Genomic DNA, 10,192 nt, shown 5'->3' with positions numbered 1-10,192 from the left:
GTTGCCTAGCCGCGCATGCGCCGAAGCAGTAGCGATGACCTCACCTCGCGTTGCCTAGTAACCGCCGCGCAGGTGCGCGCTCGCTTCGCCCGACACAGACACTGCTTCTGCCTGCCTGCCTGCCTGCGTTTGAGACATGCCAGGAACGCTGTCGCTCGTAGGCGCCGACGCGTCTAGCGCTAGTCACGCGAAATGTCGCGAAAGGGAAGGTACCTCCAAAATTGATCGCTCGAGAATACCTTCCCTACATGCTTAGTTAAGTTAAATCAAGTTAAGACCTAGCAGCAACCAAGTTAAAACCTAGCAGTAGCAACCAGTAAGACTTGAAGATTGACACTTTCGCTGTACCTAAGCTTCGCACGACCGAGTGCAAACTTGCTCGGCTTTTTTTTTTTCTTCTCAATGTCAACAGCAATATAGGCTATCCCTGTCTGCGCTCTGATTCACACCGCTTTCTCCGTGTATCTTGACGTGACGCCTAACTGTTTTCGTTCCATCGTTCTTTGCCCGGTCCTGAACTTGATCTCGAACTTTGTATACCTCCAAGTTTCTGCCCCGTGTGTTAGCACCGGTGGATTGCAATAACTGTACACTTTTTTTTGGGCGACAGTAGTACGCTCCTAGTCGGACCTGCTTAACAGAGCTGGTGTAGTCGCTTGTTGTATCTCGTTTGCGGTTGTTGTGCAGCGTCTTGATACTACCGTGACACTTGGAGTTGTTCTAGATGAACGAAAAGTATAAAAAAGTTGTCGCAGTTTCACCTGAAAGGCGAAGCATCAATTGCGATAGCAAATTTGAAGAGATTTGGCAATGTCTGCTATATGAGCTCCAACAGACCTTTTTTTTTTTTGTAAATTTCCTTTTAAAGATCATGATCCCCTGTGATTATTTGAACTAGATAAATTTAATTCTGGGGAGACCTGAGAGGCTCATGGGCATATTATGCGATGTAGATCGTATAATATATAGCAACGAAAGGTAAAAGCATTTCGCGCGTAAGTGCATGTAGCAACTGAGCTTTGTCATTGCATAAACTACTGTTTTATTGCGATAGCAATTATATGGACACTCAAAAGCAGATTTCTGCCGTCGGCGTCGCCGTCGCCGTCGCCGTCGCCGTCGCCGTGAGGTTCCGTATGACGTCATTTGGAGATGAAATCGTCGCCGCGCGCCGAACGCTGTATGTGCGAGTGAAAGGGCGCGAGGGGCGCGTCTTTCACGGGGAGTGAACGCACGGCGGAGAACAAACGCGCGTTCTGCGCCGTGCTCGCTTAAGGGCTGCAGAAGTAGGCGTCTCTTTTCTCCTTTACAATCACCATATATGTAGAGCAAACGCGCCTTCTTCGGACGCGCGAGAGGCCGTGGGGGAGGGGGAGGGAAGGGAGGCGACGTTTAGCTGCGGCACCAAGTGCCTATTTATATCAGAGGCTCCAGCAACAGTCACCAACGCCGCACGCATTTTGAGCTAACGCGGGCAAAACGCCGATGGCGTCGACAACAGTTCTGCGTGTTGTTGCTACCAAAGCCGCTCACCTTACTTCGTATGACATTGCTGTGTTGCTATCGCATTCATTGCTTCGCCCTTAGGGCGAAACTGTGACATTTTTTTCTAGCAGATCAGCCCCAGTACCTATTCGCAACCTTCACAGACGGTCGCGTCATCGAGCGGCGGCTGACGAAAGCTCTGTTGAGATAAGATAAATGTCGGACCTGCTTAACAGAGCTGGTGTAGTCGCTTGTTGTATCTCGTTTGCGGTTGTTGTGCAGCGTCTTGATACTACCGTGACACTTGGAGTTGTTCAAGATGAACGAAAAGTATAAAAAAGTTGTCGCAGTTTCACCTGAAAGGCGAATCATCAATTGCGATAGCAAATTTGAAGAGAGCTATACGGAGTAATGATAGCAGCTTTATCAGCTGTATAAACTTGGAAATGCAGCAGCACCGGCAACACGCAGAACTGTTGTCGACGCCGTCGGCGTTTTGCCCGCGTTCGCTCAATATGCGTGCGGCGTTGGTGACTGTTGCCGGAGCCTCTAATATAAATAGGCACTTCATGCCGCAGCTAAACGTCGCCTCCCTTCCCTCCCCCTCCCCCACGGCCTCTCGCGCTTCGGAAGAAGGCACGTTTGCTCTACATATATGGTGATTGTAAAGGAGAAAAGAGACGCCTACTTCTGCAGCCCTTAAGCGAGCACGGCGCAGAACGCGCGTTTGTTCTCCGCCGTGCGTTCACTCCCCGTGAAAGCGCGCGTCCCTCGCGCCCTTTCACTCGCACATACAGCGTTTGGCAATTGGCGCTGAGCCGTGCTCCCTCAAGGGCTGCAGAAGATAGCGCCAACCTTTCCCTTTCCCTCAAGAACCACTTACCACCGGCGACGATTTCATCTCCATTGACGTCATACGGAACCTCACGGCGACGGCGACGGCGACGCCGACGGCAGAAATCTCCTTTTGAGTGTCCATATAATTGCTATCGCAATAAAACATGGAATTTGCTGCACGCCTCAAGAATAACACTGTGCAGTGATTGTCGAAGTAAGCCTACGTGCGTTGCTTTCGCGCGAGTGCCTCAAAGAAGCATGGGTTATGAAACTTCGCATAGGCAAGGCAGTAATCAAAATTATGAAGATACGCCGAGCTCATTTTGTGCCACATGACTCCTGCTGACGTACAGCAGGTTAAATGACCATTTCGCACTTCTCGCGCTTCGTTTGGCGCGCAATACCGTCGCTCTGGTGAGGGGGGGGGGGGGGGGGGGCGTTCTCTCGTGTTCACTTCCGGGCATACTTTGACTTTTACGCAATTTCGCGTGCTGTTACGTATTCGGCGGCTAGACGCCGAGGGCGGCAGGACGACCGGCCCAAGGAACAGACGACCCACGCAGTGCCAGGAAGACAATCCCGTTTATTCTTTCAGCGACGCGCTTTTTGTGCGCTACGTAGCCAATCAGGGTGTGGCAAAAATAAAAAGAAAAGATATCGCTGCAAGCGGGGCAATCTTATCTGCAGGCCCCAACGTAGAGTGCGACCAGCACCGCGAATGTTACAGTGCCCATAGCACCGGATGCTTGGACGTCTAACGGTGCAGCGCTCCGGGCACTCCGCCAAAACTGCGCTCTCGGCAATGTTCCGCCCATGCGTCGACATCGACAACGTGCGCCGCTAGTCACGCCAAATCCCGCAAAGTATCCCCAACAGTGATCGCCCGAGCATATCCCCACTGCAGAACAAAACTTTAACTGGAGAAAATGTCTTCCCATGCAGAAGACCCGCATTCAATATTGTCACATTGTGGTGACCGTCAAGAACACGGTAGCAAAATAGTGAATGACGAAACTAACTTTTATTGGACGAACTGGTGCCCACAAACCAAGTGACACTCGAAACACAACGATGGCGGTGAACACAGTCGGCGATCGTCGAAATCTAATCAGTGGGTCAAGAGCGTCGGCTTTTATACATCACTCGTCGAAGGTTCCAGTGCAATATCGCTGGCGCCCCTGTGGCTTCCAGAAACGACCACAGAATTTCTGTCGCGCATGCAATCTGATTATACAAGGCAGATAGAAACAACGATAACATTCGCTTAAGTTCCAAATCATGCATGCGCGTCATGCACTAAGCGATAACGTTTAATTTTTGTTAGCCGAAGAATAGCGGTCACCGAAGAAAGATAAAGCACACCAATCGATGACCCCCTCCTAAAAATTATCGTCCCGATGCCGCAAACCGAACAGCGGGAAAGTCAGCGTAATGCAAAGAAAAATGTCGCAGTTTCGCCCTAAAGGCGAAGCATCAATTGCGATAGCAAATTGGTAGAGAGCTATTCGGAGTAAGGATAGTAGAGTAGTTTTATCGGCTGCATAAACTTGGACACATTCGCTTTCTAACTGAATTGACAAGCGTGGTGTCATCGCTCACAAGCAAACATGAATAGATCACACTGAATGACCGCAGACAACGACTGTCAAAACGCTGGCAGCAAGCGCAGGCGCTGCAGCGGGCGAGGAATCGTGCGGTCTATCACTTCAACGGAAACTGAGCGGCGAATGCACAGCGCATACAAAGGTCAGAGCCGTGTGGAGATAAGAGACGGTGCGGGCGACGGCCACCGCAGCCACTGCAAGCGTATTTGTTGGCAGAGTAGAAGCTGCTCCCCCCCCCCCTCCCTCCCGCGCTGCTTCCCCGCTTTTTTTTTTTTTTTTTGCTTTCGCGTGGGAGATTGCGTTGCCAGTTCCCCTTGCGCTCGGTCGCAAGATACGCATTTGGTGCCGTAGAACAACGTCGCCCCGCCCCCCTCCCCCCCCCCCCCCATACCCCCACGGCCTTTCGAGCGACGGTCGCGTTTGCTTTCCGCCGTGCGTTGGATCTCCGTGATAGCGCGCGTCCCCCGCGCGCTTTCACTCGCGCATACGGCGCGCGGCGACGATTTTATCGCCCTTGTAATCTATACGGAACCTCACGGCGACGGCGACGCCGACGGCAGAAATGCGGTTGAAGTGTGCATATAATTGCTATCGCAATAAAAAAATTAGAGCAGCTTGGACTAAGTTGCCCAAGGCTGGCGATGCAGCGGAGGTGGTGATCACGTAGCTCATACCGACCTCATAGGTGACCGAGCTCATAGTAGAGAGATTGGTGTCGAACCAAAGCCGGTCACAGACGCGGCAGCTGTGGCCAAACTTGTCGCCGAGGAATTCCCGCTGGAATCGGCCATCGGCGAAACTCGTTGATTGACGGACACGACGCTGGAAATTCTCCACGACTCGGTAGCCTGGATCACTTGCTCGACGTCGCTGGTTATTCAGTCGCCTACGCTCGCTTTCCCGGGCTCGGAACTCAGGATCCTCGGCCCTTCGTCGCTGTTTAGCAGCAGCAGCATCGGCGGGATACTCCGGATAAACAAGCAATCACCGCACTCGTTCTCGGCTGGTGACACAACGAGCTTCCAGCTGAACGGCTTCTTCTTCGGGAGTCTTGTACTTCTTCGGCCATCCCATCTTACATTTACTCAGTGCGACGTCTACGAGAGTTGTGTGTGCCGCCATCGAGGCGACATGTTGTTTATAATCAGTGAAGCGTCATGGCCAAGCTTCACAAAGTGTTGTCATGATAGATAGATAAACTTTAATCCAAAGATAGTTTTGTCTTGCCCCAATGGGGCATCGCTAATGGTCGGGGTCCCTAGTCCAGGGCTCAGCTGGCTCTTGCCATCTTCTCTGCTCTCTGGATCAGCTTGAGCTGGTCGTCGAGGGCCGAGCTGGACAGCAGTGCCTCCCATTGCTCCCTTGTGGTGTTCGTGTCGTGGTGTTCTATGTTGTGTAGCGCGCACTCCCACGTAATGTGGTATAGGGTTGGTGTGGCCCCACACCACGGGCATTCGTCCCTGTAGGCTATGGGCTGCATGCGATGACTAAGCATAGCAAGAATTGCGGCGCGAAGCAATGACATGGCTGGGCGAAGCTGGGTAAGTGATTGCTAGGCGACCGCATTGATGGAGCGGGTCTGCTGGAACGGGGTGTCGGTGTTGCAAGCTGCGCTATGCAACACGCAGTGACGTCATCGCTGGTGCGGCGGCGGAGGAGCGTTGCCGGAGCTAGGAGAATCGAGGCGCAGCTGTGGCAGGTGGTTGCTAGGCAACGCGCCGTGAGGTCTTCGCTAGGCGAGCTTTTGTGAACGCTGCGCGGGGAAACTAAAACTTAAACAGCTCCGCTTTTTAAAAAAAGCAACAAAATCCCGAAGTTCGTCCGCGGGTGTAGCAAGGCTAAAGACGCACCACGTGGACGACTTGAAGTCGTGCGCGGCGCTGCTGCGATTGCAAAATGCCTTCTGGCGCAGCTTCATCGTCCAGTGCGCCGATACTCGAATGATCTTGTAGGGTACGAATAACGTCGCAACTGTTTCTTACTAAATTCTCGTCGGTGTATTAGGGTCCAAACCCTAACACGGTCGCTGGGCTGGTACTCCACATAGCGTTGACGAAGCTTGTAATGTGGGCTGTCAGTCCTCTGCTGGTTTTTGATGCGCACGCGGGCGAGCTGTCAGGCTTCTTTGGCGCACTCGATATAGATGGTAACGTCGACATTCTGTTCGTCGGTGACGTGCGGCAGCACGGCGTTGAGAATTGTCGTTGGGTTCATTCCATAAACAAACTTAAAGGGAAACTGAGACATCCACCCAAATGTAGCAATTTGCTACAATGGAAACCCAACCGGGTTCCTCGAAAGAAAGCCTGGCAGTTGAAGAAAAATTTGTCCTGGTCCGGGACCCCTAGTCCAGGGCTCCGCTGGCTCTTGACATCTTCTCTGCTCTCTGGATCAGCTTGAGCGTCACGGACCAGGACGAATTTTTCTTCAACTGCGAGGCTTTCTTTCGAGGAACCCGGTTGAGTTTCCATTGTAGCAAATTGCTACATTTGGGTGGATGTCTCAGTTTCCCTTTACTTATCTCCACCTAGCGGATTTCCGCTGAACTATTACGTCATAAACTTTAACGGCCTCATATACGCTGTTTCTTACACTGTCATATTTTACGGTTGGGTATGGCAGGATATCATCCCACGTCCTGTGCTCGACTTAGATGTATACATGGCAAGCGTGTGGGCGAGGATTTTGTTCAGCCACTCCGTAAGACCATTCGTCTGCGGGTGTTAGGCAGTTGCCCTACTGTGGCTTGTCTGGCTGTTTTGGCTTGGGTGAATGGCATGGATGAGCTCTGCAGTAAAGGCCGTTCCTCTGTCAATGATGAGAACTTCTGGGGCACCATGTCGCAGCAGGATGTTCTCGACGAAGAATTTCGCCACTTCGACTGCACTACCTCTCGGCAGAGCTTTCGTTTCAGCGAAGGGGGCAAAGTAGTCCGTCGCCACGGACTACTTACCTGCGCGTGACAATATGACTGTCACATTAATTCCGAGTCTCAAGCGCCTGGAAAATACTTATACTATAATTCCTGGCCTTCACTTCTTTTGCAGTCGCTTTAACTCCGCCTTTTTGTCTGGTTCGCTTTATTGATGGCGCTCTTTTTGCCAGAAAACCCTTTAGTTGAACCTGGAAAATAAACTTATATACTTATACTTATATGTATATTTTTTCATTCTGCTCCCCGATACCGAAATTGTGAAATAAAAAAGAAAGGCAATATTTCTTTAAACTGACTGTTTTGGCCTTCCGCTAGTATTGTTTGCTGCTAGCCGGCTTGTTGTCTCAGTCTTCTCGTGTTTCCTAGTCAAGGGAACGCAATAAAAGCTTATTGGTGGTAATCAGAGAAGACTTCATGGCCGCTATACAACTTCGGTTGCAAAATGCAAGACACAATTCCTTGACCACTGTGTTTGCTTATACAAGCGCTAACTCCCCTTCGTTCTTTTCATTTTCACTTTGTAACTAGTAATGCACTGTGTCAAAACATGCCCAATTTCACAGCCATCGACCGACCCGGAACTAAACGCTAACCTGCGAATCGAGTACAGTGCGGGTAAAAACACAGTAAATCGCGTCTCCGAGAATGTTTCTCGCTTTATTGAGCCACATGCCTGATCACTTCATGCTTTGTGACACACTACCACCAATGATTTCATTTTAGTGACGCGAAAGCCTGCTTCGCTGGCAGTACTTAGTCTTATGCGTTAATTCTCGCTGCATTCATGTACCCAATATTTGTTCAAGTATGACAAATCTTATCGCTTCCCTACACCTACGCAATAACACAAATGAGAAGAGAGCTGCAGCGCAAGAAGCGAGAGAGCCGCAATGAGTTTGGCAGCAAGAAAGGAAGCGAAGCGCGCACTCTGATGCTCCACTCAATCAACTCCTCTTAGACAGCAGACCTTTACACTCTGATCTATGACGTCATGCCACTTGGACCGAAATTTTCCTGGCCAATCCCGTCGCGACGAAAATGGTGACGTCAAACTCACCGGATCTTGCTCGGAAGCATCCCCATCAGATTTTATAGCAATCAGGCAAGGTAGCATAAAGTCATGGATCGAAGTGCATCGGTCTTGTGCTATAGCTATAGGAAGCGTTGGCTCAATTCACTGTGCAGCAGAGGCAGGACAGCGTTCTGCCTTCCACTGCCAGTATACGAGCATTGTGCGCTCAAATGCTTTAGTGCTCCTGGGCCGCTATACCTTGGGCGCGATCTTGTACGCGTTCCAAAATGGAACGGAGGCGGTCCGTTCCATCGAGCCGCACACGATTGGTCAATTTGATCGCCACGGTTCAAATTGACCAATCGTGTGCGGCTAGATGGAACGGACCGCCTCCGTTCCATTTTGAAACGCGTACAAGATCGCGCCCCTTGTCCGCGTTCGAAAAGCCCACGTTCGGTTTCGCCTAACGCGATTGGCATAGATTGGCCTAGGCCTCGATATCGGCGCGGCCTGGACCAATCGCGTGAGACGAAACCGAACGTCGGCTTTTTTGAACGCGTACAAGATAGCAGCCCTGCTGAGCAGTTGTGTCCATACAACACAGTGGTGCAGGTAGTGAACCGAGCGCAACAAATAATGCACACTTCAAGCTGCGAATGCCGATAATTTTCCTTCTGTCTCATCTTGCGCACCATTGACGTGTAACGCCAGCCACGTCGGCGGCCCTTCTCCGCATCGAGTCAGCGTCCTCATTTATGCTGCGCAGCACCAGCTGCCTTGCATGCGGCGTCACGCCACCAGAACACCTACGGAGGAGCTACAGCGTAACGCTAAACCAAGTTAGCACTCAGAATGCTTCGCCCTTCGGGAAAAACTCTAAATTTTTAGCGCACATGCCTGAAGAATGATCAAGATGAACGTTCTGCGGAGGCGATTCCGCAGTCAGAAAGCAATGTCGGGGTGGTGTGCTAGCAGCTGTAACGGGTTCGAAACCTCGTCAAGCTGCTCAAGCTTTTAGTGCCGTACTCCTCCTATTCAAAGAAAATCAAGTTGATTGATTGATTGATTGATTCACAAAAAGTGACAGGAGCGTCGTCAGTTTTGTAGTGTTTCGTCACAATACTACGCCGTTGTTAACTTATCAAATCGAAGTACGTTCCCTGTTTGCCAAAGAATCATTGTCTTTGAGCTCAATTACTAATGTAATCAAGGAAAGCTTACCGCAAGCGACTTTTCCTCAGATCTTAATGTATTATTACCGATAAGATTGACCACTTCAAAAGAGAGAGCAGACGAGAAAGTACTCTAGACGTTATAGCGTTTGTTCTGCAACACTACGAAAGGTCTATGCAGTTGATCGCTGCCTAATAAAATGTTCATTACTAAGCAGGAACGCACTGTGTCTCCGAGCGCATTAACCTCGATTTTATTTTATAAGGAAGAGCGTGAGCTACTAAATGATATAAGTTTGCAGCACATTGGCATTGGCTTATGTAGGGTGTCCTAAAATGCTGCTAAATCTCATTGAATAATGCGTGTACACGTAACACACCCTGTCGCTGCCACTACGCTTGTAAAGTTAGTGTGTATGAGATGCTCATTGAAATTGTCATGAATACGTGCCTGTCAGATATTCGCTTTTGTTTTGTTCAGGCTGCAAAATTACAATATTTGGTATATGCTTTCCATATTCTAATGCTGAAAAAAAATTGTATGATTTTTCTGTTTAGCTCAATTACAAACGGCTGTAAGCTGCAGATGAGAAATAAATCCAACTCCACTATTTTCTTTAACACAGCCTTACAAGTACGTGAGCACCTGTGCAATTCATAACACATACCACCAGCCAGGTGAATATCTGATAATGAGCATTTGCGAGTCTTGATTCCGAAAACGATGCTTCGTTTGTGTTTCGTACCAGGATCTTTAAATGACTGATCATGTAAACTCTCAAATTTTATGGAGAGGTATGAAATAATAAAGACAATTGTCAATTTCTGAAAAATAAAATAGGCTTTTTTTGCATTGCTGGGAAAGTCTGCTTAGAAACGCAGTATGCACAGTGCACACCGAAACTCACTGTTATAAGTGAATACTACGTAGGAGTAAGAATAGTATTGTGCATTGTACATGGAAGATCACTAGTAACCATACATTTTTCTCAATATTAGTTGATTTTCTTAATATGTGCCTTTCCTGTACATCATGTGTAGTCAACCATAAATGTTTACGGACCACGAGATCTCAGAATATGTTGATTTTCCTAGCAGCCTGTAAATGTAACCAGTATACCCGCACATCACAATGTTATTCGCAAGT

Source organism: Dermacentor silvarum, chromosome 6 (assembly GCF_013339745.2).
Source record: "Dermacentor silvarum isolate Dsil-2018 chromosome 6, BIME_Dsil_1.4, whole genome shotgun sequence".
Taxonomy (NCBI): Eukaryota; Metazoa; Arthropoda; class Arachnida; order Ixodida; family Ixodidae; genus Dermacentor; species Dermacentor silvarum.
This window is presented reverse-complemented; position numbering follows the sequence as displayed.